Raw genomic sequence first — 9877 nt, forward strand, 5'->3', positions numbered from 1 at the left:
TATTTCAAAAATACCACTGTCAAAAAGTGATTTTTTTTTCAAAAATCCAATTTTCACTACTTTTTTCACCTCATTTAGATTTTTTTGGTTTAATTTTAATTAAAAATAATTTTCCTAATTTTTAGAATTTTTTTCCATTTTTAATTTTAACACTTTTTTGCTTGGTTGTGACCCTGCCCGACTCGGGCCTAGTGGGGCGAGTCCGTCTCCTAAGTTGTGGATTTGAACACTGCACCAAACTTATCAACACTGTACCCTTTTTTTAGCCATTCCAACTTATAATAATGTGTATTTTGATATAATTTTGGAATTAAATGCAAGGCACTGGACAAAATGTTAATTAATTCATGTCCTAGATGCACTTTGAGTAATAATATTTATTATTGTTATTATTATAAGTGTGAGGTACCATTATTGTTACCCGTAGCAGTTATTTTGGTAAAAAAAAAAAAAAAACAATGCTTATTGAAATGCGCAGAAGAATCAATAGTATAACTAATATGATTTATGGCTGCGATGATTAATTTATTATTGAGTTAACTTAAACTTCTCATTGATTAATTTATTATTGTGATGATTTTAGAGTTTTGGATGGACGTGTATGAATATATTTAATATAAATGCATGGAAGCTATTCAAAGTGCTGACGATGGGGGCATTTTAGAAAAATAAGATTTTTTTTTAAAAAAATATCAGTTATTGTAAATATATGAAGCAGTTAGGGTATTGCCGCGAGAACAGGGCAAACGGGTCTCTCTACTTCCTTGACCTTGGACACATAGGTCGCTCCAAATTAGGTTTGCCTTGTCTACGTGGATACTTATTCAATAGTCAACGCTTATTACCTCACCTTTAGTCAGTAAATTTGAAACAACTCTGTAGCTTCCCCATCTCTCTCTCTATTTATTTATTTTTGAAATATTTATCATAAAATTAAACAAAATATATCTAAATAAGGTTAAAAAAGTAGTGAAAAAATAGGGTTTGAAAAAAACAATTTGTGACAGGGGTATCTAAAAAATAAAAAAAATAAATGTAAAAATAAGTTTTAACGTACAAAACACTTTCCAATATTTACCAAAATGATAGAAAACACAATATATATATATATATATATATCACAAATAAAGTTCTTTTCTTTTTGAAAATTTTTATAATTTTTTTGAATTTTTTAAATATCCTGAGAAGAAATGGCCAACTTGGCTAACCTGAATACCCAAGCAAGGAGCCTGTAGCTTCCCCATCTCTCTGAAATGGTTTTCCTTATCTCCTTGTCTTATAGCCTCATCTCTCTCCCTAATACTATTGTTTTCCCATCTCTCTCTAAGTCTCAACTCATATATAGTTCTGGGGTTGTATATTAATTGCATTTGGTACAAAAATTGTCACAAACACCAGTGGCCATCAGATATGGAATCTAAGGGGTGTGTAAGTGTGTTACAGAATTAGAAAAAATTATTTTAGGATTTTACTCCCAAAGGAACCTCACATCTAACGGTTGAGGCCCCCTATCCCAAAATTTAATGGCTTGATTGGGTACGTTTTCTATATCCTCTCCCCTGCTCAAATCATACGACTCTTTCTCTCTCTCTCTCTCTCTCTCTCTTACGAGTACACGCAAGTGCAATCTCTCATCACCAACCCTAACCCCTTCATAACAAACTTTTCAAAGTTTTGCGTGTTTACTTGAGATGGTAACTCTTTTGGAACCCCTGCTCGAAGGATGCTCATTAAATAATCATTTCCGAAAAAAAATAGAAACAACCCTTCAATATTATAAGGTCACGGTGATGCCCATGCACCTTCAAATTATACTTTATGTTTTCATGTTCAATCTTTACTCTGTGTCCTTCTAAATAACATTTTATTCCATAATCATCGCAACCTAGGTTTATCATTCCCAAGACTAAGCCCATTTAGCAGTGCACCTTTTGTTCTTTATTTTTTGTTTTTACGAAAATTGTTTCATGGGGGCTGAACCGCGTAACTACATATACGGTCATATACGGTCTAAAAAGTGTAAAGCATCCATTCCATAAGTTTTCTATCTAGAAATAATGGAAATTATTGGTCCAAATGTTTTCTTATTAAAATTATTGTTTTTAGTTTTAAAAAATTATTTATTCATATTTATGATGTCCATGTCCTTAAAAATTAAGTCAAAAAATCCGTATCAAAAATAGATTTATTAGTAGGCCCACATTTCTACATATGAAGACTTGGCCGCATAGAAACCGGGTCCTTATTTTTATCTTTAATAGTCTCCATGTGGTAATTCAAAGTGGGGAAAGCTTTCTATGTTCTCCCTACAACATAGAAGTTCTATGTTCCCCCTACCATCCAGCCGTCCATTTTTTATCAAGAGAGCCACTCACCATTTGATCTTAGATCCGACATCTCAAAGTATTTTAATACAATTTTTTGATATAAAATTTGGTACGTGCCATCTTCTCATTGGGGCACACCTATATAAAATATTAACAATAATTTTTCGATAAAAAATAATGACCAAAATACCCCTTGAATCTAACAGGGGTAATTTGGTCATTTATTTAATTACAAATAATTGTTTTTATTTTTCGTAAGTGCGAGTTTAATATAGGAATGGACGTACAAAATTTGGTGTCAAAACAATTTATAGAAAAAAAAATTTACAAATAAAACAGTATAAAGACTTGACATTGTAAAAAATAAAATGGATTTCAAGTTTTAGAAATAATGCACCTTGTAACGCATTTTTTACCATTAATTTTGAAGATTTTTAAATCTTCATAGATCTGCTCAATCTACACTATTTTTGAAGCTTTAAATTTTATAATTAAAGATGAAAATATATTTTAAAGCTATCACATATTGAACCCACATTTCTCGATACTATTTGAGGGTGCGCTTTACTTTGATTGTTTAGAGCCTCGGCTCTATACAAACTGCACCCATTTCTACAATCCCATGCTTAGAAGGGGGTTTAGCTGACTTTGGCCAACACTTCAAATAAAAGTGATAGTTTACTTCTAATTTAGTTTTAATGGTACCCAGTTATAAAACCCTGATGCTAGCAAACCTAATAAAGTCATCCCATAAAAAAGGTTGCAAGATCAAAACCACGTGAAATTATTCAAAAGAGAAAGCAAAATAGATCCTTAGTTCTATTGAAGAGAGGGAGAGAGATTTGCATGACGGTTAATGTTTGAGGGAAGGTGGGGTTGAACACTTGTGCATGCATTGTGCAAAGCTCACGTCCCTCAATCAATTGCGACCATTTCCGGGGACAGTCCTCACCAAACCAACCCTAAAAAATGGTGCACCCAACGGCCAAGATCTTCCCCATTCAAGCCCAAATTAATCTATCTCCTCAATGACGCATCACCCTCCCTTGTTTAATGAAGCTCTACGCCCTCCCCTCCCTTTCTCACTCTAAAAAAACAAACTAATATCATTGAGCCTCCAAGACGCCCACGTGATCTCTATTGAATCTGTCAAATAGGTTTATCTCTCTCTATATACATATATATGTGCAAAAGTTTATATAAGATTGCGATAAAAGTTGTTTAATGTTGAAATACCCTCTAATTTATCATCACCACCTTGAGATATAATTTATTTTTTTATATTTAAAAAATAAATATAGAAACCATATATATGTATATATATGTATGGGTTTGTCTAGAGTTAACAATCCCTCAAAATACAATGTGATAGGTGTATTTATCAAAACAATCATTATTTTTTTATTAAAAAATTATTTAAATAAGTAACTTTACCATTATGCAATGATATATTTGAAATTTTCATAAAAGTACAATGACAATTTGGAAGTTGGTGTCCTGAACCTTTATTTGTAGAGTGCCTTTGTCCTTTAGTTAAAATTTCAACTTTACCTCTTATGGAGATGATAAAAGTATCATTTATCTTGTAGTAATATTTATAAAATTGCCCCACAAAAGTAACTTTTTTTAAAAAATAGACTACAAAATCAATAAATCTATCATTCACAACTCTCTCTAACTTGAACCTTTGTAATTTGAAAGTTTGTGAACTTTAGATTATCCCTACATATTTGTCATTTATTTATTTATTTATTTCAAATTTGCAAAATTATTATCCTCTTTGACCCATAGGGCCATACGAAAACCATGACATCACCTCCCACTAGCGATTATTTTTCTTGAGACTTAGGGGAAGGTATAGAATTGTGAAGTTTTTTCTATGATTTACTTGCTTATCACATTTCCTCTATCGGTATTTTTCTAGACATTCTTACCTCATTTTGCTCTTTCTACAAGTAGCTTCTAATGATGAATGCAACAAAAGTAAAACCTTTTCTAATCTTTACGAAACCTAGAGATACATTTCTCATAACGTTTTTTCAACGTTGGGTAAAGTGGTTTGCTTCTCAGATTTGGTTTGCCGTTCTCCTCCACAAGAATATTTTCTACTTGAGAAAATAAGTCAAAAGTAAGAGAACGACTGAAACCTTGGAAGAAGATACACTATCTGCTCACATATAGATTACATAGATCGAAACTAATGGTTTAAATTTTTTTTTTAATAGAATTATTATTTTTAATTTTTAAAATTGATTTAGTTTTTCACATTCATGATTACATGTCTTTAAAAATTAGGTCCAAAGTTCCATCGCAAAAATAATTTTTTAAGAGGTGACTCATTTCTACATGGACTCAAAAAAACCGTATCCATATGAAAATTCTAAAAAAAAAGAGAAAACCGGGACAATCAAGCGAATTCCAGGATTCCTGAAATTGTCTACCTCCATATCCTGATCCGACTCGAGCATGTCTAAGCCTGATTGGTAATTTTTTATACCTTTTAAAATAATCATTTATCTCTCTCTATAGCCATCTATCATCCTTATATGAAAGTACGAAACAATGCCACTGACAGTTTACTAACCTCTCACGACTATTCTCAAGTAAAACTTTTAAGTAAAACAATAACATAGTAAATGGAAATGTTACCAAGATACGCATGTTAGTTATTGTTCTTTTGTAGAAAAATATTTACGTACTACTTAGTACGACATAAAATCTTCAAGTTCACGTGTAATAGTCCGGTCTAAAATAATGAAACTCATGAGAATCCCATATAAAAGTTGAGTTTCAACTAGTTACTCACTTCAGAACAGGTAACACTTATTTCTAAGGATAAGTTCTTTGCTTTGCCTAATCTTATCCCTACATGATGGCCTCCTAAAGCCTTTATATGTGCATGTGGATACCACTAATATCTAAGGAAAATGTTTTGGTGGCAGCCCGATCAAATTAAGTAAAGTCTCACTTCAACACTTACCGAAAATTGTAGTTCTGGTGTCGCAAAACCTTTAAATCAATCATCTTGACCTTGACCATGTGGCTGTAAATACAAATTATGATTTCAAGACCTAAAAATAAAATATATTGTAATACTATTATCTAAACCATCCACTTCGCCATGAAAAGAAGTTTCTATTGATCATGTCAATTCTTTTGCTTAAAAATTCATACTCGGTGTTTGAAAGGAGATTTCTGATGCCCAAAGTGCTTATCTTTTTCGGTGTTTGAAAGGAGATTTCTGATGCCCAAAGTGCTTACCTTGTTTTCAGAAAGCCCAAGCTTTCTACAAATTCATCCAATATCTAATACTATCCAAAGGTTGCAAAGTTTGTTGATTTCTCTATTTGTGGAAGGCGGCAAAATATTGAAAAAGTGAGTTACCTCAATGATTTTCATGGAACAAGTCTAGCTTATGCATAATAACTGTTAAGAGAGTCATAAGTGATTTAGTTTGATTAATCTGTCTTATCTTTTGATTAAGATTACGTGTGGAATGAGGCTAGTTAACATTTGGATTTTGTCATAAAAAAGGAAGAAGGAAAAGACAATGGCAGTTTTTGGATGGAAAATTCACATCAATCGTAGCCACAGCCACACGATATGGACGCGATCGGCTGGGATGTGTTAATTGAATAAAGTTCACCTTTTCTATAAAGGTCGAATGTGAAGTTTCAGATTGAGAATTGGTATTTGCTCCAATTTATCCACACTGAGATTTATGCCTAGTTTCATGCCTTTTGTATGATCATCGTCCTCTTCTTTTCTATTTCAATATTTGTTATAAAAAAAAAAAAAAAAAGGGGAAAAAAGGAGTTGGCTTCATCACATTTACTATAAGGGGTTGTTTGGATACCTAGAAATATATTGCTACTGTTTGGCTATGTCTGGAAGAAATATGAGAAATACATTGCTACTGTTTGGCTATGTCTGAAAGAAATATGAGAAATACATTGCTAATGTTTGGCTATGTTTGGAAGAAATATGAGAAATGCATTACCATCCAAATATGAAAAATATAGCTATGTTTGGCTAACATGATTAGACTTGGTTTTCAACATGATAAGTCATTGGAATAATATGATTGGAATAACATGATTTTATTGTGATAAGCTTTTTTTTTTATTTATGTTTTATAGAAGTCTTTCAAATGTCTTTCTATATATAATTTCAAATAAGCAATTAATTTATGATACCAAAATCTGAAAGAAAGACCTATGTGATCTTTTAGACCTATGTGATCTTTTATCGGAGAATACCTTTTTTTTTTCCCACCCCTTTCTTTTGGCAAAAGATCACTTACATGTGGTCTTTATTATAATAAGAAGAATTTCAAAATAAAATCAGCATAACAATAAAATCAATAACTTAACAACTTGATGCCATTGAAACAACCGGGATGGCGTGGGATCAATGGTCTAATTTCAATCTCCAACCGGGAAAACAAATTTCGGCCAAGCCATACCAATAGAACATGAACCCTTGTGATCACAAACTCAAACCCTAGGTGAATTCTTTTAACAACCTAGTTTGAGAGAGATGAATTATCTTTTTGCTAAACCCTTAGCTGTAAATCCATATTTGAGAGATAGGAGAAAAGAACTCCGTAACCTAAGCCCTTAGGTTCTTTCACAATATGGGAGAGAGAGATCAAACATGAGAGAGATAAATTTTATTAAAAGAGACAGATAGAAAGATACGTTGTGGAGATTTTTTGGTAGAGACAATTCTGTTTTATAGGCTTTGAATAAGATTATGGTTTCTTAGAACTTTCTTTGGCATGCCTATTCTTGTGAGATTGAACATAGACCGTCGATCAAGGGTGACTTGTGAGGTGAGAGATCTGAGCTATCCCTTCGATAGATGGGCTATCAACATTATGGAAGGTGCATAAACCATTATCCCCTTTTCTTAAACCATTTTCTCATTAATAGAAATTAAATATATTAAATCCAATCAAAATATTGTGCACACCATAAAATAGCACAAGTCCACTTAATCTTTCAACAAAATCTTTCAAAGATATATCAAGTCAATATTTAGTCAATATCTTCCAACCATATGGCTACATACCATATCACTAACAAATATGATATTTTTATATATTTAAAATTAATTTAAAAGAATTTTAGAATATGATTTGAATATTTAAATAATTTTAAAATCAATATCTTTAATTTTAGAAATCCAAAAATTATAAATAAATTCAAATAATAATCTTAAAATACTTTCTATCATAAAAAAAATATAGTTAAATTAATTTGATGCAAAAAAGATCTATATGGTTCAGGAATCAACAATCATGGGGCACTCCACTTTCAACTGTAGACTACAGACCACACTTGCTTTATCAGACCGACCCAGTATTTCCCATGACCCACTGTCCAAGCACTGGCTCATTAGCAGGTCACTAAAGTCCAGTCGATGAGCAAAGGGATCGCAATCCCACTCTGTGGATTTCAGGTCCTCCCTTAGAGACGAGTCGATGTCACCTAGACCTTATGCGACCATAGCTCCAATGGTGCATAAGGGTATCTCTCGCACATGCATACGTTTCACCCTAAAAGGAGGATTTTTGGCTTTTCCGAACGATCTATCGATATGCATGCCGTGTGATTACACATGAATGAGGCTTTGGCCCCCGTCTCTGTAGGCCATCATCATACACAAGGGTCACACAGTCCCTCGGCTCACTCATCTGGGCATATTCTCTGAACTCATCAATGTCTAACCTATTAGAACCCTTATCGGTTTGTTCTTTATGCCCCGGTAATATGGTTTTTCCCAACCGACTGGCTTAGATCGTCAAGCACAGTCCAATATCTGTAAGCATCGTTTGCTTAGTATGGCCCACGAGGGGCCACACTCCCACTGAGTTTATGTTTCACTCTATTATTTCATTTTACAAGCACTCATAAGGCCACATGAACCCAACAAAATCAAAATCTTTATGGTACAAATTAAAAAATGGGAAGGCCACATGAACCCAAAAAAATCAAAATCTTTAAGGTACAAATTTAAAAAATGGGAAGAAGTTTGATTAGTAAACTAGAATGTTTGGTAATTGCAGTAGAAAATTTTGAAGCATTGGAGGAGACTAAAGAGGTATCTTATTTCAATTGAGCGTTTACTAATCTCTTATGAGGATTATGTTGTGTTAAATTTTTATTATGATTGTGTTGTGTAAGTTTTCATCGATTATCATTATTATTTGTATTATATTTGTTTTTATATTAGAGCTGATGGCCGGGTACAACCTAAATTGGGGATAGAGTTATGTGGAAATTTTTTTATTATGATTGCAGTAGAAAATTGTCCCTCATCAAGTTCTACAACTATTCAAATCAATTTAGATGTCCCTCTACTTTCACTCACCAATTATTAAAAAAATTTGTTTTTATATGAGAGTGAGATGAGGGCTACAACCAAATTGGGGATAGAAGGATGTAGAAATTTTTTATTATGATTTGTAGTAGAAAATTGTTCTCTTAAAACTGTTCAAATCAATTTGGATTCCCTTTTTCATATCGCCTACATTTTACTTTCTACTTATCTTAATAATTATACAATACAACGTATACCTGAGAGAGAAGGGTTTTTTTAAGCAGGGACAGGGAAGAGAAATGTTTTTTTAAACGGGAATAGAGAAGAAACATACACAAAAGATTTACAAAGATTACCCATCAACGTTGTAATAGATTTTTCACCCTTCACCGTGTGTAATGGATTTCGAGATTTCAACTCGTAATAGATTTTTCATCCTTCACCGCGGATTTCATGATTTTGGGGAAATCTCGGATCATCTCATGTATGTCTTTCAATTTCTTTACTATTAAAGTGTATCCAAACAATGTAAATGTCAGTTTTCCTTGTAATCTATTGTCATGTAGTAGATTTCCATGTACCCAAACAGCCCCTAAATGATTTTGATAAAAACTTAGACCGATAATGGTATATAGTACATACACATTTGATGCTTTTAACTACCTTTCATGCCATTTTTCCAAGAATTTTTGTGAATATTATTCTTTTCACAAACTTATGGGCTTCATATAAATACTTGTAATTTCTTCTCTCATTATAATTTTGGTTTCGCATCAGCTTGAGCACCGGTTTATATTCGCCCTACCTCTAAAATTCATCTTCAATCCAAACTTCAGTTGTTGATAATAGTCTTAGGATTCCTCGAACTGGATTTTGTCGACCTCCAGATCCTGAACCGACTCGAGTATATCTATTCCTGATTGGCAATTTTTAAAAACCAGTTAATGTAATCATTAGTCTCTCTTTATAGCTATCTATCTTCCTTAGATGAAAGTCTGAAACAATGCCAGTTACAGTCTACTAAACTCTCACGGCTATTCCCAAGTAAATCTTTTAAGTGAAAAAATAACATGGCAAATGGAAATGTTAACAAGATACGCATGTGTAGTTGTTGTTCTCTTGTAGTAAAATATTTACGTATTACTTAGTACAACATAAAATCTTCATGTTCACGTGTATTACTCATGCCTCCTAAAATTGAATGAAACTCATGAGAATCCCAAATA

The sequence above is a fragment of the Amborella trichopoda genome, chromosome 3, assembly GCF_054954075.1.
Source record: "Amborella trichopoda isolate Santa Cruz 75 chromosome 3, AtrichopodaSantaCruz75HAP2 v2.0, whole genome shotgun sequence".
Classification (NCBI taxonomy): Eukaryota; Viridiplantae; Streptophyta; class Magnoliopsida; order Amborellales; family Amborellaceae; genus Amborella; species Amborella trichopoda.